Source organism: Lissotriton helveticus, chromosome 4_1 (genome assembly GCF_964261635.1).
Source record: "Lissotriton helveticus chromosome 4_1, aLisHel1.1, whole genome shotgun sequence".
In the NCBI taxonomy this organism is placed as follows: Eukaryota; Metazoa; Chordata; class Amphibia; order Caudata; family Salamandridae; genus Lissotriton; species Lissotriton helveticus.
The window spans coordinates 1,122,898,421-1,122,920,957 of NC_136063.1; positions in this window are offsets into that span (position 1 = coordinate 1,122,898,421).

A 22,537-nucleotide genomic window follows, 5' to 3' on the forward strand; every position below is an offset into this window, starting at 1 on the left:
AAGACTTTGGAGAACGTTGCTCTATGCCATATTGTGTCTTGTTCGGTTTGTTAGTGGTGACATGGTTCACTTGCCCACAGTTTTCTACCCCTTTTCCTCTCACACACACTCAATCATACACACACACACACACAGACACCCACACGCCCTTTTATATGCACATGACAGTAATTTCATAATGGTAGATCCATTCTCCAATGTATATTCGGCAGCTGTTCTTTTTTTTTAACAACGCTATTTACAGTTTATAAAAAACATTATCTCGCACAGATGGGCATAACATCGCTGTAGATCACAACAGTTCGGGCTGTGTGTCTGCAGGGAGGAAAACAGGTAAAGTGTAGAGCTAAAAGAGAGCAGAATAACGCAAAATAACAAACCAAATTGAAAACTGGAGAACTACACAGAAAAAACTTATTACAGAAATAATCACAAAAATTATCATGTACTAATATTAAACATTCGCGAATGCAAGGACACAGTGAATTCGAACTAAGGAGATAAACACAGCCCGGATCTTCTAAAAACATATTCAAGTGTATTTTGTATATATTGTGCTGTGAATCTAAACACATTGTTTCACAAACGCAAAGCAAACACTTGAAGCATGAGAACCAGTGGGAAGTCACACGGATCGTCCTACAGGCATAGACACTGGTATCTTTGTGTTACAAGTGTTTTTGTTGGCTAAAAAATACAGGAGCTTAAAGCACTCTGAGTAAGATAATTACATTTGCCATCACTTGTATTAATAAAGTTAAGAAATAGTGTATTGTCCTCGCCCCAAAGGGGAAGTACTTAAATATTTTATTTTCGAATGTATGAACACAGAGTTCAGTGAGATGTGTTGCAATCGCTTCGAGAAAATGCTCGTTTTTGCATCATCGCTCCCATGTTTTTTGCTGAATTGTATTGCTGGTTTTTAGATCTTGCAGACTAGGGCACTACTGTCCAGTGCTCAGACCTTTAGTTGTTGGCTAGTCCCTGATTGGAGTATTTAACACTATATTAAGGCTATAGTATATGGTGTAGAAACTGCACCTACAACATTGAAAGTTAAATTTCCCCTGTGGACTGCAACACTTATTATGCCATCTCCTTGTGTGACAAGGAAAGCATGACTTCAGGGCCCCCATTGTAGCCCGACTGCTCAAGTTTAGACCTGCAGAGCGACCTGTTAAAATAACACTTTTGACGGATAAAAACGTCTCTTAAATCTTAATAAGTCACCGTTGTGTAGGCCTTGTGGCCCACGTAATAGGGTGCATGGTATTTAAAAATGGGACATGTAGAAAAGTAATGTTACCCTGTCCCTAAAGTGACAAGGTCCTGGAAGCTATTTTCACTGTGGCAAACCTAGATGTACTATGTAGAAAAGCAGAGTACAGATTAAATACTAATACTGAATTTCTGAATGGGATCACCTGCAAAAATAATTCAACCATTATTTTAAAAGTAATTACAATTACAATCCAGTGGGATAGTCAGACTTCTAATAAATATTAAGTAAAATTAACTTTCAGAAAGTTACCCTTTATCCACAGATCAAGTGTATTTACACCCCTGAGGCGGAAGCCGGGGGTTGTTAGACAAGGAGGGATATTACTCTGGTATCTTTGCTGCTATTCACGTTTTTACTTTATTTTCGATTTTAAAAAAAATTTAATATTACGTTCTGTGTTCTGTCTTGTGATTTTAAACCTGACACTGCACTGTTCCAGTCCCAAGCTCTCCCCTATATCCACTTACCTTCCTCGCACAGCAGATTATGTGCTGGGGCGACAGAAGGCGGACGCCATCTTGGGGGAAGGCAAGGGCAGCGCTCCAGTTGCTGGCTGACTCCCACCCTCCTCTTCCCCACCTATATATGAACAACTATCCACGACGGCGCAGCGGGCGGGCGCAGCGGGCGCGCCGGCAGTGCGCCGAAGGCACGCCTAAGGCAAGCCCGTCTGCACCCGTCCGCGCTAAGACCGCGCTGAGCGCCATGCCCCCTGGCCCTCCTAGATGCCATCAAGGAGGTAAGGCTATCTCATACTCTAGATATTATTTGAGGAACATAAGAAATACAATGAGAAGCTCGCGCTGTCCCCACTTTAAGGCAGATTTTCTAATTAACTTACAAACCATACAATGTCCAAACTGCACGTATAAGCTCACATTCCCAGTTCCTCAACAAATACAACATTTGCCCCAATTAAACACCATGGCCAAAACTACACAATGTGCGCTCATTAATGCTCGGTCACTGATAAAACATAAAGAGGATATCTTTGATTTTATACAAACTCAGAACCTAGACCTCCTCTTTATAACGGAAACATGGACGGATCAATCATCCGGTCCTGATCTTCGTATAGCCGTCCCAGATGGATATTTGGTGGTTAGGCAGGATAGACCCCTAGGGAAAAGAGGAGGCGGTATTGCCATTGTATATAGAGATAACTTGGTCACAAGGATAGAACCAACCAACCTCGAGTCAGCGGAAGCACTCACTTTCTGCATTAAACTTTTCCCCATACAATCCTTCAATGGTGCTCTTATATACCGCCACACCTCCCCTCAAACCCCTTTTCTAGCATCCCTCAATACACTACTAGAGCTTATAGCAGCTAATCCGGACTATACTATATTAGGTGATTTTAACTTTCATCTAGAAAATCTTAATGATAGAGATTCGTCAACTTTACTGTCTGACCTTTCCTCCGTAGGTCTCAAATTATTGAGTACCGCTCCTACCCATCAGGCTGGGCATACACTGGACGGTATTTTTCCAATAATCCTTATATCACCTCACTTTCATTACAGCCTTTAACATGGGCAGACCATGCTGCACTAATGTTTACCATCACAACCAGGAATGTTAAAAACACAATCCTGTCAAACCGGTCCACACAATTTAGAGACTAGAAGAATCTGGACGATTCAACTTTACAGTCCACTCTGCTCGCTACCCAACCAGGGGAAACAAAGGATGCCCATATCGCCTCAGAAAATTATATGGCCTGGCTCAATAATGCCTTTAAAGCATTGGCCCCGGTAAAATCTATACGGCCAAATCGCAAGACACCTTCAGCCCCTTGGTTCTCCGAAACCCTCAGACTGGAAAGGCAACGTTGTCGAAATCTAGAAAGACGTTGGCGAAAACTCTATCATAATAATGATAGAGATGCCTACAAAAAAGCCCTAGCCACTTACAGAAAGCTGCTAATTACAGAAAAACTAAAATATTATACGGAGCAAATAGAGTTAGCAAAAAACTCAACCAAACAACTCTATCAAGTGGTTTCGAATCTGTCCATTCCACCCATGTGTACCACCATCGAACCATCTCAAAATCTCTGCAATGAACTGGCAGATTTTTTCAAACTTAAGGTCAATGATATCTATGCTAATTTTTCCACAAAACTAATCTCAGAAATCCCTAGTTCCAATACAAATCACTCCCCTAGTTCCACAGTTCTGTCTGAATTGACTCAAACCACCCCTTCTCAGATAAAGGAAGTTATGGCTACCATCAAGTCAGGTTCACCACTGGATCCATGCCCACCTATGATAATCAAACCAGTGACTGATTTGATAGCTCCCATCCTGACAAACATTTGCAATGCTATGTTTAGGTCAGGTTCCTACCCCTCAGTTTGGAAGAAAGCAATCATTAAACCTTTATTAAAAAAAACAAGTCTGGACCCCTCAGAATCCAAAAGTTGCCGACCTATTGCATTCCTTCCTTTTCCGTCAAAAATATTTGAAAAAATTATGAATTATCAGCTGGCCAATTATATCGACCAGAATAATCTTCTAGATGAGACCCAATTCGGATTCAGGAAGGGTCATGGAACTGAAACTGCCCTAATAAAGGTGGCAGAGGAGATCAGAGTGATCATGGATCAAGGAGGCGTAGCAGTCTTAATATTATTAGACTTGTCTGCGGCCTTCGACACGGTCGATCACACAACATTCTGATCGACCGTGTCGGAAAGATTGGCATTCAGAACAAAGCCAAATCACTGCTGACGTCTTTTCTCTCTGACCGTGAGCAGTCAGTTAAAATGGGTGACTTCTTCTCCCCTGTTTTCACTTTACTGTGTGGTGTTCCCCAGGGATCCTCACTAAGTCCGACGCTATTTAACATCTATGTGTCGGACTTAGCGAGGGTCATTAAATCATACGGTATTGGGTTAACATCCTATGCTGATGACACCCAGTTGGTGCTTGCTGTTCATATTAACGGAGGAACAGTTGCGGCCAACTTTCAGGACGGTATGATAGCAATCAGTTCCTGGATGGATCGCAATTGTTTATAATTAAACTCAGACAAGACGGAGGTCATGATATTTGGCAGTCTGACCCCGTCTTGGTCTCCAGTATGGTGGCCTTCTGACTTAGGCCTTCCTCCAACTCCGGTCAATAAAGTCAGGAATTTGGGAGTACTATTTGACAACAAGCTGTCATTTGTAAGCCATGCCAATGCGGTAGTCTCAGCATCTTTTTACACCTTAAAGATGATTAAGAAATTACTTCAGTTTCTGCCAGCCAGCGCAGGCAAAACCTTGATGTCAACCTTGGCTCTTTCTAAGGTTGACTATTGTAACGGGTTACTAGTAAATTCCCAAGAACAAGTACTGAACAAGCTACAACTTGTCCAAAATGCCGCTGCCAGAATCGTGACTCACACTCCAAAATTCTCTTCCATTTCCCCTATTATCCAACAACTGCACTGGCTCCCGATTAGGAGCCACATTAAATTCAAGGCGTTATGCATCACCTACAAGGCCAGGAACAGCATAGGGCCAGAATTCTTAAAAAAGGCCTTGTTAGTCAATACACTTAAAAGAGCACTGCGTTCCTCTGGAGCCAATTTGCTACAAATTCCGCGCACTAAAAAAGTGAATTGGGGGGACAGACGCTTCATAGTTGCGGCCTCCAGGCTATGGAACACTCTCCCCCTCCACATAAAATCCTGTCCTTCCTTGATGACTTTCCGGAGACAATTAAAAACATGGCTTTTTATTCAGTAAGAACTCGATCCCTTTGTTACACTTGATCTGTACAGCGCCGAGACACCTTAGGGTATTTGTGCGCTAAATAAATTGCATAAATAAATAAATAAAATAGCCTCCACCCACAGACCCCTAGTTTAGTGTAGGCAGAGACTTTCACCATCTTGAAACTGGCACATTGTATTTTAAGCTTGTTTGTAGTAAAGCAAACAAAACTACTGAAAAAGTAGGTAGATTTGGGCCAGGGAACCTTTACTCAATAGTCAGAGGAAACTAGGAGTGGCTTAGAGTACCCCTCACCCACAGGTTTGTGAACCCTACAAAGCTGGACCCTCACCCAGCCTTCTTTAAAACTTTGCTGGACATGTGAAAGGATAGCAGATGGAATGAACCTGCTGGACTTGACATCTGTGACTTGTGTGAGAGTCGGAGGAGGTTGGACACCCTACACTTCAAATCTACGGACAGAATATGTAAGAAAGTAGGATTTGCTTCTTATGGTTACCCGCACTTTTTGATTGATGTCTCACTGTTTTTCACTAGTCTGTCTGGGATCCTGCTAATCAGGACCCCAGTCTACCTGCTTTCTCCCATAAATTGACATACATGTACTTTCGTATACTCCAGATTGGATAGTGGGGTACTCTTATCAGTCCCTAGTATATGGTACCCATGTACCCAGGGCATAAGTACCCCAGAGGCCTCCCATGGGCTGAAGCATGCATTATGCCACTCATGAGAGGCCACGCAAAATGGAACTCTAGGTCTGCTACTGCAGCCTGTGTAAGGAGCAGAGCCCCTCTGCAGCCTTTGGAGACCATTCTCCTCGGTTGCCTGCGACTCAGCCAGACATATAGGTAGAGGTGCATTATAACCTCACGGTAAATGTTATCTCGAAAACGGCTGCATAGAAACATATCGTGTTTGGTATCAAACACCTTGGAATCATACGTCAACACCAGTGACTAGTGTGGGAGGTATGAGTCCTCCCTTCAGAAGAGAGCTTCGTGGGGTCACTGGTCTAACCGGTGCCAGCCTTCTCGACCCGGACAGCACAAAATGGATACTGCTGACCAGAGAAACATTTTTGCCCAAAAACAACACAAATTTTATGGAGGGTCTGAGGCAATTTTTAAAGACCAACTTGGATACCTCACCCCAATTTAGAATACTTAAATACAAAAAGTATCCAAGGGTCTGTAGAATTATTCCATAACACTTGCAAGAACTGCAGAAAAAAAGCGCACCAAAGAGACACTCGCCACTACTAATAAGAAAAAACATGACAAAATAAAAATAATTTTGACGGATTCCCTTCACTCACCAAATGGTGACATGCTTCATTATCTGGGTCTCCTCTTTATAGTCACACTGGTGACTCTAAGGGCTACAACCCTATCATAGTGATGGGGAGCCCGAGGATGGTCTTGTTAGGACTCCTAGGTGATGAGATTAGTGGCGTGTGAGGGAACTGAGGCAAGTGTATAGGTGTAAAGTGAAGTTTAAAATTGAGATTATGATAAACCAACCAATTTATTAATGTTTCCCACAATTCAAATTAAAAACAGTGCAAAACAAGACAGTTTTACCAAATAGCTGTCTTCTAAATTCTTATACAGTGATCAACATGTTTCAGCACAATCTGATAACGTTCTATCTAGTGCTTTCGTCAGGACCCACCTACATTTACTACTGCAATTTGTGAAACTAAATAAAAGAATAATGTGATATTGAACCAAAATGCAATTAAAATGGTTGGAAACGATACAACCAAATCACCTCATTCATAGGTATTTATAGATCTTCCTTTGCAATCACCCATTACATGGAATGGCCTCTGTAAGAAAAAATAGGAAAAAATGTAGACATGGCGTGCATCTTCCCGGGGTTAATCAACAGTTATTGCAGATGTAATCAATTCAAAAGAAGTGGCATATATCTAAGCAAGCTTTCATTACCTAGAATTAGGTGAAAAGATTGTTGTTCTTACCTTGACATTGCAAGGAAAGTACCTCACCTCACCTGGCAACTGCTCAGGATAAAAGGGAGGCCCCGCTCTAGAAAGAAAAAAGACCACAGCTATGTTGATCTAATATCTTTCGTACCAACGGTATCTATATTGCTGTGCTCATCTCTGCGCATGTTCCTGTGTTATTCACACTTGAAAGGACTACTTTTACTGCTTAAAAAATGGCATAATCACTATATATCAACATAAAAGATTATAAATCCATGCATATTGTTGATGTTGTGTACAATATCAACCTTAATAGCAAACATTGTGGCCACAGGGGTACTAGTTCAAACCTCTACCTTGTGCCACAACTAACTATTATCTTAACTGCAGATCCTCATAACATCAACAGCCAGCATAGGACCATACAAACATTAGTTTCTGCCGTTGAAGGCCTATAGTGTCTTGAACCAAACTGACTCTCTGGTAAAGCAAACCATCTAAGGCCATTAGGCATCAGATATTTATAGAAATGCCACATACAATATCCCCGTAATAACCAGAAACCCCCTTAATCTAGTTCGATCTAACACGGATATTGGTGCAAGTCTAGAGTATTGTCATCACCTACTCATGCAGATGCCACAAAAAGGACACAGAAGGGGCACTATTGAAAGAACTAGTCACCATCAACTCAGTGTCACTCTCATTAGTTGCGCTTTGAATAGCAGAAAGTTGTACTCGATTACTGGGCATGACACATAGCCAGCTTAGTACTCTAAAGCCGGCAACAATTGTGTATTTACAAGACGCACCTGCCTCTGCCCTATCCTCTCAATCTCAAGTAACACGGGAGAGCAAAAACTCGTCCCCGAACATCCTGGTAAATACGAAACACCAATAGGGGGTGTATATGATCACGGGCATACCTCTCCGTTTGTACCTCACGTCTGTCAACTGAGCCGTCGGGGAGGTACCGACGCGGCGGAAAAATCCCGCTTATGTATCTCAATCTTCCGTATCACTGAGACGTCCGTCACGCACATAATGACGTCATTACCATGTGACAAATGGGTTCATGGGAATTGAAGTCTACAGGGAATATGCAGACTATCCTACGTAGGCGGTATTGCTTTCAGCAGCGATGAAGATAACACACGCTGCTATCATTACTGTAATGTACAGCTTAACCGAACATTGCCATTGTGTATTGTCATATGAGAAAAAAGTTTACTGATAGACACTAACAACGAAAAATCGTTGACAGTGTGATCTCATGCAGCATTTTTTTCTGGATTAAATTAGATACTGCCTTCTCTTTCTATAAGACCAATGATGAATATTACTGTTGCCACAGGTCCTCGTTAGCAATTTGTGGACAAAGATATTTTTACAACCCTCTCTCGATGGTTCACAGAGTCAACAGATTTACAGCGCTAAAAACAAATAATGATACTCAAGAACAAATAGCTAAACATATAGTGACCACTGCATTTAAATTTACAACCACAACCATGGTAAAGAAAGCTGCCTCAGCCCTTTTCTATAGATAAATAATCAAGTGTAGTTGATATGCTTAATAACTGGTACACAAAGATTTTCTATATATTGTAGGTTAAGGGCGATTCATAATCCCTACCAACTAGAACTGTTTAACATTTAGCTCAGTACCATGTAATAGAATTAAAAGATAGGGCTTCGGGATGTTGGGAATGCGTTTCTTGAATTTCGAAGTTATAATAACACCCATGGTATTGCATCGTTCAAACCAATCTTGTCTCTCTTTAGCTTAAATACCCACTTTTGTTCTTTGAGTAGAAGGAACTTGGAGATGTCTGTCACATACCCCGGGATATAAGGTTGTTCTAAAACCATCCAGGTGAAATCTGAAGGGCGGTGATTTGCTTTTATGAAGTGACTAGTTAGCCGAGTGGCTTGTTTTTTACATCTAACGGGGCTTTTATGTTCCAATATGCGCAGTTTAACCTTGCGGGTTGTCATGCCCACATAATTAAGCTGGCAAGGGCATGTAATTAAATACACAACTCTTTCGCTATTACAGGTAGTAAACTTTTTTTGGACCCATGGTCTTTCTGTTCCGATGTCGATTGATTTGGACTTTTTAGTCTGAGGACAAACAGCACAGGTGCCGCATGGAAAGTGGCCTTGAACATTAGGGAGCCCCCATAACGTCTCTTGGTTTAGAACTGGGCCAGTCTTTGGTCTAGTATGGACCAGTTGGTCACGCAAATTGGTACCTCTTTTGAAGGAAAACAGTGATCCAGGAATGTTCTCTCCTCCAATATTAAGTATTTTCCAATGTTTATGGATACTGTTCTTGACCGCATTTGATGCCGTACTAAATGTGTTCACGAATGTTAGCCTAGTAAGTTCTTTACTGGGTGTGCGCGGTTCCTGCCTCTCTGTTGTTATTTATAGCTCGTTTGACAGAGCGTTTCACCAGCTTAGATGGATATTGTCTATCGCACAGATGCGATATTAATGTTTTTGCATATTTGGTAAAACTATCTTTCGTGGAACAATTTCTGTGCACCCACAAAAACTGCCCATAGGGCAAATTATCTTTGAGGGCTTTAGGGTGCAAGCTATCATAGCTCAATAACGAATTTCTCACCATAGGTTTGGAATATAATTCTGTTTGCAACCCTTCCGGATTGGCTACTATCAATAGGTCCAAAAATGCCAGTTTCTGTCTGTCGATCTCCACCGTGATTTCAAGAAGTTTTTCCGACTATTCAGCCATATCAGAAAGCTCTCAATTTCTGATATTTCTCCCCGCCAAATGACGAGAATATCGTCAATGTATCGCTACCGAAGACGTGTTGACTCTCTGTAAGGATTCTCGGCAATCAGGACATGTTCTTGTTCAAATTCATGAACATAAAGATGCTGCCCATACTGGTGCCCGCAGTCTGGAGATAGATGGTATTCTCGAATTTGAAGAAGTTCTCCTTCATGGCAATCTGGGCACATGCCATAATAAAATGTGAAGGAGTAATGGAGTTCAGATCTCTCTTAGATGTAAATGTAAATGTAAATGTAAATGTGCTGGACTTGTAAAGCGCACAGCTGCCCGTAAGCGTCCCGGCGCTTGCTTAGGGAACCCGTCCTGGTATTCCCCTGTGAGAAACCCCGCAGGGTATCCACAAGGTGAAAGCCAGGCATCCCGCCGCGAGGGGCCGTAGTGGAGATTAAGCAAGCTATTGCCCAGAGTCGCAGAGTGTGACCCCGTGAGTTGAGTAGGCACCAGAGCGAGAATTGTCGAGTCCATGGAATTTTTGAGACTGAGACCCGCCGAGGCGGGGAATCGAACCCTGGTCCACGGTCAATCTCAGCTTCCGGGTCTGCCGCCTCTAACCACTGAGCCACGCTTCTCCACTTAGACAGAAGAAGGGCGATGGCGTCCAAAGTCTCATCCTGGGGGATGGAGGTGTAGAGAGATTCTACATCGAATGAGACCAATACATCAGTTCAACTGTTAAATTCTACATCTGGAAGTATTCTCAGGACGTCTTTGGTATGATGTAAGAAAGTTGGCATTTCTTTCACTATGGGTCTCAAAAAATGGTCCACGAAAGTGGACAGCGGTTCTAGCAAAGATCCAATGCCCGAGATTATGGGGCATCCTGGCGGGGGTCTCGTGGGTTTATGGACCTTCGGGCGGACATAAAAATAGGGCATCGCAGGATGTTTTGTTTGTTGATATATTGATTCTTGTACAGTGATCCACCCTTCATTTACCGCCTCGTCCACCATAGTTGCAATCACACCTTGTAGTCGTTCAGTAGGGTCTTCTTTGAGTGGGCGGTATTCATCCCTATTGTTTAATTGTCTTAGGCATTCTGCTCGATATACACTAGTATCAAGAATCACAATCGCCCCACCCTTATCGGCCGGCTTAATTGTGATCTGGTCATCTGAAGTTAGGGTACGTAAAGCTGCTTGTTCATTTTTAGGAAAGTTGCAGTAAGTCTTAGAATCACCATCAAATATGGCAGCTACATCTTCACTCACGGCTCGCTCAAAGGTCAAAACTTGGGCAGGGACCAAGTGGGTTGGGGGGTTAAATGTAGATTTCTTTTTCAAAGCCGTATTCATATCCAGAGGGTCTGTGGATTCATTCTTATCTTTGAAGAAAAAATTTAGTCGCACTTTACGGAAAAAATTGGCCAATTCCCAATTAGTCTGGAAAGCATCCCCTTTTGTGGTGGTGACTAATCTAGTCCTCTGTTCAGTACCTTCTCTTCATCTTTATTCAGTGACCTGGAACTCAGATTCATTATTAGTCCGTCTCCGTGCTCAGCCCGGGTTGCCCCGGTAATTTCTTTTTCCTGCTGCGTAAGCTCCGTGGAGACGGAGGTGGAGTTGGACTCCAATGGACCTGGTCATGTTGATTTCTCCATTTCCCTCTGGTACGTCCCCGGCCATACCCTAAAAAAGGCTGATTATCAAAATTGCCTTGGAACCCTGGTGGTTGGAAGGGTCCCATTGGGCCCATAGGAGTATGAAAAGGGGCTGGTGGGCATTGCCATGGATGTGGTTGCCACCACTGTTGGTATGGATTAGGTGGTCCTCCAAGCCATTTATTTAAAAAAGTTATTTCCTCGTCCTCTCACTTGTTGTCCGTTTCTCAAGGAAGTGTCGGAGTCACTAGAATTAGATCCTTCATCAGAACTGGTACTCACATATGCGGAACCCAGCTTCCATCCTCTGTTGTTATATTCAGGGGGGACATAGTTGTCTCCAGTGTAAGGATAGGTCCGCTCTTGTGTAAACTTAGCTAGGTCTTTTTTTAATTTTTCTATTTTCGAGAATAGGATATTATCCTTAAACTCCTTATTACTTTTGTTGGGCTCTTCCTGATTTTTCTTAAAAGTAATATTCGTAATTGTAGTCTTTATCTGGGCCTCAAGGACTTGGATTTCTACCAAAATAGCGTCTGCCACACGCTTGGCAGTTTTTATAAAACACATTTCTGCCCTCCTGCGGCTGAGCCAAGCTAGAGCAGAGGAAGGAAGCACGATAGGCATCCTGTCACAGGGAGATGTGACCACCTCCCAGACAGGGTTAGTGTATTGGCGCTGGGTGGGTGCACTCTGAGAGTGCCTGAAATGCTGCACCTGAGCACATTTGGTGTCCCTGTGCATAGTCCAGCTCAAACCCGTTCTGGGAGGCACCCCTTTTCCTGCCCCTCCCCTAGGAGGGTCCCCTGAATCTGTCCAACCCCCTTCCTATGGGTACAAAAGGGCTTACCTGGCTGTAAGACTTTAGATTTTATGTGGACAAGATTCTACAGGAAGAAACGACTGACCTTTGACCATTTGGACATTCTGGACTTCGCTGGACCTCGACTGGGCTCAACTTTGTCCCCCTTTCCGTCCTAAGCTTAGTTTGTGCCTTTGCTCCATACAGGCTCCGTGCAGGACCTGTGGTGCACTTAAGACAACTGAAGAATCTCCCTTGGAGCGAAGGCGTCACTCCGTTGCATTCGCAGGCACCTAACTGCAACTGACCGGTCTTCTGCTCCTGAGCTCCTGTGGACTCTGAAGACTTTAGCAACACAGGAGATGGATTTCTGAGGTTCCCTGAGATTAATCAGCCCTTTCACTGAGTATGAGGCCAATATCCCTTGTGGGGACTGCATAACTTGAACCCCTGTGCACCGCATCCATTTGCAGTTGCAAAAGCTTGTTGGCAATTCCCAAGCTTGTGCCTTGGAATCTGTGTAGTCCTGACCCTGAGCAGTATTTGCACCAGAGAACGCCAGCCTCCTTGCACAAAGTGCTCTGTGGGCTGGTGCTTTACAATCTTGCTTGAGGTCCCCTTGCGACTCCTGGTCAATCAGCCTATGGGTCCTCATGAGGGTCATATTGATTTCTCTTGTGCTTTCCTGGTTGATTCAGATGTGCCGTGACTCCCCATTGCTTGGTGAGTACTGGACCTTTCTGGGCCACACCGTAAACTGTTTGATCTTCCTGCATGGGTTGCTTTTGCCAAGGCTTGTTGGTGCTTCAGCTGGACACCGACCCCTCAGCACTTGTCATCCTTTGCGGGACAGCTCGCATCTGGCTCCTGGTCATCCTCGACATCTCCTGGTCCTCGTGACTGAAGAGTCAAGCATCTCTTCTTTGCACCCGAAGCACCCAACATCAGTGGGCTATCGTCTCATGAGCCTCTGGTCACTCTGAAGTTACCCAGACTCTGTCCTCTCTGCTTTCAGGTTCCTTTTTTCCAGAATCCAAGCTTGGATTACCCCGGACCCATTTCACCTTCAGGGCAGCAGTACTTCTTCACATCCTTCAATTGAGAACGACAGCGGTTTCCGACACCACTTCAGACCTATGCACCCGGCTCCCCTGGGATAGGTGACTCTGGTACTATGGTATCCACGGGTGGGGTGGCTCTCCAACCTCTTAAGTTCCAAAGGGTTTGCTCGAAGTCCTCCTAGAAGGGTCCCTAAACTTTAACTTTCCAACCGTGACTTTCCCATAGTTGTCTGGAGCACGCAGTTGTCTTTCCTCACTGCACATGACCTCCATGGGCTCCCTGTGTCATAACCTTGGGTGGTTCCTTGGGGTCCTGGCGATTCTACGTACACTAGGCACTGTCTCTAGTCTAGTTGTGATTGTCATACCACTATTTTAGTATATGGTTTGGTCTCCCCTGGAGCCCACTGTGTATTGTTCTACTTACAACTGTTCTATTGATCTCGTATTGTGTGCTTTATCTTCTATCCTCATGTAGAGGATAGAAGAGAGTGTTATATTAATAAATACATATTTTTATATAAATACTGTGTGGTTCCCCTTCATTTATTCATTCAGGAGGTGATATTCTGGTAAAACAAGCTGCTTTACATTCTTTTAAGATTAAGCCTGAAGGCTGCTCTCCACAGCTACCACTAGGATAGCTTTCTAAAGGTGATCTTTGACCTCATACATCATATGGGTCATTTGCACTGGTGTAAGGTGCTCACTTTAATTAATGGATAGCATATACCAGGCAAATTCTCACAGAAAGAACTTCAAGGATCATAAGGCTGATCCCCTGGGTGGCTCCAGGTACAATAAAAAGAGGACATTCGCTTTGAAAATTTCAGCTGACCAGTGGCAATTGGACTTTGACTGGCTGTGCCTTTGTCCTCTGCCTGGCACCCTAATAGTCTCCAGGTGCTCTCCCTAATGTCCTGAATGTATTGGAAGTGTATTTTTGTGAGTGTTTGCGCATCAAAAGAAGTTTGGGAACTTTCTCAAAATGTTTGCTCTAGAGCTTCAAGGGGACCCACCCTGAAAGGTTCAGCCCAGAGGTTCCATTGAATCAGGTTTTTCCCAAGTGAAGAAGAGTTTTTCCTCAGGGAAACAACAAAGCCCATTTTCAAATTGGGACTTAAAAACTTTTTTTTAACTTACCTACTTTCAGGTCCTAGCAGGGCCAATGAACTTGGTGTGTATAACCCATGCTCAATCATGGTGAGGTGCAAATAACCCATAGTTCCCAGTCTACTGCATCTTTTGGGTGTTGGGCTTCATGGCGTAATTTTCTCTTGAATCTCTAAAAAATTATATCTATGGTTCCCCTAGTTGTGTTGTTTGGATGTTATTTTGCTTATTATCTCTCTTTTTATAAATTGGAGTAGCATTTTTATTGTGTTGCGTCTCTGACTTTTTAACTGTGTTGGTACTCCAAGTTGCTTTACATATTTTCTGTAAGTTAAACCTGTCTGCTCTGACTCACATATTCCAGGGGTTCACATCAGGTTTAAATTACTGAAACCTTTAACAACTGGACCCCAGCAAGAAAGTGACTTTATTACTTGGGGTGGACACCAATCCCCTTCAACAAATAAACCACTTTCTCACAATTGAGCCCTTTGAGCTCTCTCAGTTTTCTTGAGACAATATGTGGTATTGATGAAGTTACATTTTATAAAGAAAAAGCATAGTGTGAGATAGTATTTAGGTACTAAGGTCATAGTTGTCAGTTGTCCTGACAGTTCAGATTACATATCAGTCTATGAATGCACACCTCCATGTTTTGTCCATATTGGTAAATCCCTGCAAAAAAGGAAACGAATACAAAATGACACAAAACAAATAGAACATAAAGTTGTGCCTTCCTCAGAAGAGGAAAGGCATCCCTTGTAGCACTGCTGTATAATCCTACTGGGGTTTGCCCAGTGTTCCTTACAACATTCACTTGCAAGTTTAGAAGTTCATATTCATAGTTTATTTCAAATAATTTTCTTTTTCCTTCAGTTTAAGCATTCTGTGGTACATATCATTACATTTGGTCAATGCATTTCGGTCGTTAAGACCTTCTTTCGGGACCAAGTAAGCTGAAAACAAGGCATGATAAAGTTCTGTGTCAATACATGTCGTAATTGATGTATCAAATGCAAACAAGCATCACTTTCAATGTTACTACGGTAACTAAACAAAAATATACATGCTCAAAACGGTTTCTATCCCCTCGGATAAACATAACATATTAAGTGCCAAAATAAAATAAAAACGCCGATATAACTGCGCATTTATCGTTGTCCTCGTATTGTGCATTCCAAGCCACACTGTCACTGATCAAGAAAGCAAAGAAACTTCCCTCAATGTTAAACATACGCTTAGGCGTGAAAGTGTTTGAAGCTCCACTTTCTTGCTAGCTGTTGTTATATGCCCAGTTACTCACTTTGTACTTGTTACTCGTGTCTTCCTCAGACTGCTCACTCTCCTGCCATAGATAATGTCGGCATAAGCGCGATGGCTATCCTCTTACTGCTCATTTAACATACTTCTTAGTGAGCGTTTATGCGTCCTCCGCTCTCATTGGTTGTGCTCCCGATCACGTGGTCGGGTCCACAGCCAATGGGTGCGGCCGAATCCTCGCTATTGCTGTGTGTTCGTGTTATTGGCAATTCGGATGAATAAAGTATATAAGCTAACTTTTTTTTTAAAAAATGTGTGAAAACGATGTTAATGAAAATAGGAGAATTCACAAAACGGTACCCATGTTATAGAACATGTAACATATGACACAGTGTAATTAAGATGACATACAAAAAAAATTAAGATGACATACAAAAAAAATTGTGGATAAGCAGTGACCCTGCTTTTACTTAATATGAGAAATTATGGATGACTCATGCATCCCACCCTGCAGGGAATGCAAAAATGCGTATCTCAGTGTTATTGCTCCCAGTTCACAAATAACATGTGAACTCCACTCGATCATTCAGTCCAAAAGGCTTATGCGAGTTCAACAGGTGCATCCAGCTGTTCTCGCGTTGCAGAAGAAATCTGTTATTATCTCTTCCTTCAGTTTTCTCTATCACTTCCAAAATTGCGAACTGCAGTTGTGACACATTATGTTTTGCTTCTTTGAAGTGAGCTGATACTGCTGACTTAATGTTTCCAGTCCTGATGTTTGATTTGTGCTCGTTTAGTCTTATCTTTATCTTGCGGGTGGTTTTTCCTACGTAAACCTTGCCGCAAGGACATTTCAACATGTAGATTGCGTTGGCTGTGTCGCAGGTCGCAGTTACCTGGAGCTTAATTTGATGACCTTTCATGGGATGTGTGATTACGTTACCCCTGATAATATTGTTGCAATGGCCGCATTGCAAACAAGGTCTAGTGCCGCGATGTGTCTCTGCTTTCGGTTTTTTATGTTTAAGCATTTCCCCTAGATTCTTACCTCTAGTAAATGCGAAAATCGGCTGATGCTCAAAACTCTTATCAAAATCGCTTTCCGCACGTAGAATGTTCCAATGTGACCGTATTATCTGTTTATATTTGTGGCTCATCGTGGAGTATTTTGACACAATCGTCATTCTCTCTTGTTTTGGTTTAATGCGGGTTTTCAACAGTTCTGCTCTGGAGATGTTTTGAACCTTATCGATAGTTTTATTGATCAAGGTTAACGGGTATCCTCTCTTGCGAAATCTTTCACCCATCTTTTCCAATGTGTCTTTCACTTTCTCAGTTTCAGAGGTGATTCTTTTTGCCCTCATCATCTGTGATGTTGGTAGATGCGTCTTTAGGGAATCCTGGTGAAAACTTTGAAAATGAACGGTGTTGTTTCTATCTGTTGGTTTTCTGTACATTTCCGTTTCTATTTTGCCCTGCTGCAACTTCACTTTGACATCTAAAAAGGTGATAGAAACTCTTGACATTTCCCAAGTGAGTTCTATTCTCTCATTCTTCTCATTCAATTCATTTAGCACCTGTTGGAGTAGTTCCTCTGTGTTTTTCCAAATAATGAAGACGTCATCAATATAACGAACTATCATTTTCAGATTGTTGGTCCAGGTGGGGTTATTCAAGATAAACTGTTCCTCATATGCCTTCATGTACAGGTTGGCATATACCGGGGCGGCACAATTGCCCATTGATGTTCCCACCAATTGTTGATACCACTTGTTGTTCACTTTAAAGTAACTATGATAGAGCGTAAAAATTAACAACTCCATCAAAAAGACTTGCATTTGTTCACTGTGTTCGGTAGTTAGAATTGCTTGTTCCATTGCTTCTATCCCAGCACCATGAGGTATCGAAGTATATAACGCCTTGACGTCTGCTGTGCATAGTATTAAATCTTCGTCCTCATCAATTTCCAAGAGACCTAATCTCTTTAAGAATTCTGTCGAATCTTTAATGTAATTTGCCATGTTTTGTACCGTGGACTGCATGTATTTGTCGATGAATTGACCCGTTGCTTCATGAATACTGTTCCTTGTGGATACAATGGGACGTAGTGGGGGGTCCCATAAGTTCTTGTGTATCTTCCGGATCATGTAAAACATGGGGCTGCTCGGGTTCTCTTTGATTAGGAATTTCTTCGTTTTATCGTTGATGGTACCTTTAGCTCTTGCTTGGTCGACCAATTCTGTTAACTTTTTCGCATACTCAATGGTGGGATTCTGTTTTAACTCAGCATAAGTGTTGGAGTCTGTTAGAGGTTCTTCTACTTTGCGCTGATACATGTCGATGTCCATTATTACTAGGCCTCCGCCTTTGTCTGCTTTTGTGCAAAGGATGTCACTGTTATTCGACAATTTTTTTAGGACATCCCAGTCCTTGTTCGTCAAGTTTCTCTTAGATTTTTTGTCAAACTTCAACCGGTTTAAATCTTGCCTCACCAAAGTCTCAAAAAGATCTAGGGTCTTATGGCTAGTTGGAGCCATATATGTGCTTCTTGCTCGTAATCCTTTGAGTTGATCTTGTTCTATTGTGCTTGGTTTATCAACAATATGATCAAAAAAATAACGCAACCTTAATTTTCGCATTAGTTTGAAAAAACTAATATCTAGTTCAAGAGAATTGGTAGGAGTTGTCGGTACGAATGAAGTACCTTTTTCTAAAACTTTAAGTTCTTGTGATGTTAACTTGTATTTTGAAATGTTGATTACTAGGTGCTCTTGGGTGTGACTTTCTTCCTCTCTTTCTCCTTTATCTTTGTTGTCACACTTCGTGTGTTTGGGCCTTCTTTTTCCCCACCTGGCTCTTCTTGTGGGTCTGAACCTAACTCTAAAAAATGCTCGTCTGCGGTGGTGGTATCTGTTGAAGTAATCGGTTTTTCAATCACTGTAGAGCCCTCCTGCCTTGTTGTGGATTTCCCCATTTTCTCAACTTGTGATGTCTGCCTTGGTTGAAAGGTTCTGCTGGATGGTGGTCGATTAGTTGCGTCGCTTCCCGATGATGAGGTGTCTGTGAACGGGGTGTGGGGACGGTTTCTTCTTCTCTGGGCATACACATCTGCCCATGTGTACACTTCCCCTAATTTATAATCGAGTGTGTCTCGTTTAAATTTCCTGATTTTTCGTTCGTTCACTTCCTGGATGTGACGTTCAATTTGTTCTTTGGCATCCTTCAGGGCTGTATCTAGTTCATCAGTTGTCATCATTTTCGACAGCTCCTCCGTGAGTTCATCTATTTCCTTCGTTAATTCAATTAGAATTCCTGAAAGTTCTTCTATGATCAACAGGATCAGATCCAACGAACAACGATTCAAAATGGCATACCACTTGTCTTGAAAAGTTTTTGAGTTTTTACAAAGCGAGGGTTTAAGGGCAATACGTAGTCCCCTCGGTATCCTTAATACTTTATGATAACGAATCAGTGTGCTTGCATGGAGTTTTTGGTTAGCATGACGTTTTGATATATAAATTAATTGCTTAAGATTTTGCGCCTTGGTCCTGCTTGAGGATGTTTGAGTCATCTCTTCTTGAATCAAAGAATAAATTCTGGAGGCTTCTCCCTCCTGAAAAGCAAAAGTATCTGCCCTGGCTTCAGTGCTCTTTGAGATCTCTTCATACTGCATTGTTTAATTGTGAGATAGTTCCCACCTTTGTTAGTGTTTGCGTGCAACTCGCCTCCGCGGCAAGAAAGAATGTTTCAGAACTGGGATTGTTCGAGGCTCTGTGTGCACTGCGCGGTTAAATACAATATAGAATAGCACTTAAGTAGTAGGTTTCAGCAGGGGGCGTGGCCTTGGGCTGGTGAAGGGGGATGGCGGCGGAAATCTGAGTGCCGTGGCAGCGTTTATATCGGCTGCGCGGCGATTTTTGAAGTGAATTAGGGCGGGAGTATGCCCTTGATGGAGTGAAGAAAAGGTAAAAACAATTTTTAAGTACACAGCAAATGTTTAAAAGAAACAAGCGTGCTCCCGGCTTTCCGCCTCAGCAGTGTAAACCTCTTACTGCGGGTTAAAGCGACAGCGCGCCTTAAGTAGTAGGTTTCAGCAGGGGGCGTGGCCTCAGGGCCGTGAGCGTGGCCTTGGGCTGGTGAAGGGGAATGGCGGCGGAAATCTGGGGCCGTGGCACCGTTTATATCGGCTGCGCGGCGATTTTTGAAGTGAATTAGGGCGGGAGTATGCCCTTGATGGAGTGAAGAAAAGGTAAAAACTATTTTTAAGTACACAGCAAATGTTTAAAAGAAACGAGCGTGCTCCCGGCTTTCCGCCTCAGGAGTGTAAACCTCTTGTAAATGGAGTGGAGTAGATTGTCGTAGAGTGGAGTGGCATAGAGTGGAGTAGAGGAAGGAGGCGGTTCGCCAGCAGTTTGGCGAATATTTCATTGTCGACATTGATCAGAGATAGCGGCCGGTAAGCAGCCGGTAAGCAGCCCTGCCAAGTGCCAAGCATCATGCGTAAGCATAGTGCATTTTAAGGCAGGTCACCGCTTCAGCGCATTCAAAATAATTATCATGCATTGTAGCGCCTCCTCAGCTGTCAAGCTGGAGCGCTGCAGTATAGTAATTTAATTAGCACTCTGTCCGAGCAAAGCTGGCAAAGCTGGCAGCCCAGTTCATTTGTGCTGCTTGCAGCTTGGGGGCTGTCTCTGCTGCTTGCATTGGAAACATTTACCCAATATTCTGATTCACATGACCTAAAGCTGCTAGAGGTGCACAGTACTACAACTTAACACTTAAGCACCCAACACCATGTGGCTGGAACGTCACTAGTGACTACATTGTGAGACGAGCGAGGCACTCTTAATTTAGTTCAACTCCTGCCGCTTGAGACACGAACGGGGTGGGACAGCATTCCTAAAGTTTTTATAATCTGCACTAGTGTAAGTGCTGATGGGGGTTTTGTAGCCAGCTCTCACCATGCCACAGTATCCTGCGACTCATAGACTCGACCACTGGCGGCCTTTTGCGTACCTGCAGTGGCACACATTTCTGCCCCTGCAATATGGCAGAGAGCTGCCGGCACGTGGTATCCATTACTGGACCTGACCCCCCACGGACTGCACCTGAGACTGTGTGTTTGCTCAGGGTTGAGCGAGAAAGAATCATGTAGCTGCTGCGTTAGGAGTCGTAGCAGCCGGATGACGGGGCTGGCCGTCAATTCAGCTGCACAGTGTGGCTTTTTTCCACGAGGGATGCAGGTACTTTTGTGGACTGAGTGAAGCTTTCTGTGCCCTGAGTTAACCGCAATACACTGCACCTGCGCCAGTTTGTCTTATGGGTCGCAGTCACATGACCTTCATTTGAAGGCCTGGCTGGCCCCACTAAAACAACTCCAAGTTCCTAAAAGTTCATTTCTCCGGCAGAAACATTTTAATCTTAATTTTGAGTTGACCTACGATTTCATTGTCAGGGGACACTCACAACTTTAACAGGTTGAGAGCAATGGCCCCAAATATTCTGGTGGTACTAATGTGTGTTTATGATTCCAAAGAATGACACCACTAGTGAGCAAGTAAAAACTGCATTGAACAAAAGTCAACATCACTGCCTTAGTAGTGTTTGGAACTGGCAAACAAAAAAAAACCTTACCGCCTAGATCCCTGCTCCACATTTTACTGAACTTTGGTTATCAGAGCTCACACCCCACCCCCCACTTTCTATGTGTTGGTGCATTCAAGTAATCTTTCGATAGGGCTTGGCCCCCTTTAAAGGGTGTTCGGTTATGAATACAAGCCGTGGAGAGTGGGGCACACCTTAGCTCTGGCAGAATGGCTTCAGCTCAGCTGGTGAGTTCACATCGGTGAGCAGCCTTTACAACGCGGGCATTACCACGCGCTGCCATTACTAAGCTGCTTTTACAACGCAAGTCGTTACGACGACTTGCGCTGGAGGGCGCTGTTGGATAGGGAATAGTTTAATTTTCTATTCCAACACCTTCCCTACTGTAACGTGGGCTGGAGTTGGAATAGAAAATTAAACTATTCCACTATCCAGCGCTTACAGCGCAAGTCGTTGTAACGACTTGCGTTGTAAAAACAGCGTTGTAAGGGCACGCGTGGTAATAGCCCGCGTTGTAGTGTCATACAACCGTTCACATCAGTAGACAGATGCACATTTTATTAGAACTTACTCTATTGTACATTACTAGAGCACAGTAATTTTCAGGAGCCCTGAGCCATGAAACATAGTTGAAGTCGCACTTAACTCGCCGGTCATGGTGGGGTGAATCTGACCAGTGGTGACGGATATGGTGTCACTCATAGATGTTGAAAAGGGGAAACATCACTTACAACGAAACTTTTACAAGGCACTACCATTACAACGCGGTCATTACAACGCAAACCATTACAACACATTGCGCTGGGGGCGCTCTAGGATAGGGAATAGGTTAATTTACTATCCAATAACCTTCCCTAGTGTCCACGGGGACTGGAGTTGGAATAGTAAATTAAACTATTCACTATCCAACACCCAAAAGCGCTATGCGTTGTAATGGTATGCGATGTAAAAACCGTGTTGTAAAGGCATGCGATGTAAAAGCATGCGTTGTAACGTCATACATCCGTTGAAAAGACACTCATAATTACACTGAAATTCTGAAAATGTCACACTTAGCAATCTGAAACCTTGGCAGCTATGGTGTTTGACCTGGGCTCTGGCCAGTGACTTTGGGGGCAGGTGGTTCCCGAGCAGACAACCAGCGGAGCCCCCAAGGGCAGCAGCCCCTGGCCAGCACCCAGTGCCCCAGCAGGTAGCGGGTGTCCCACACGGCAAAGTCAGTGGAGGGGTAGACTGCCACACGGCCACCAGGACCCAGCCACTCTCAGGCCCTAGAGTGGACTGCAGACCTCGTCCCCACAGTATCGCCCCCCTCC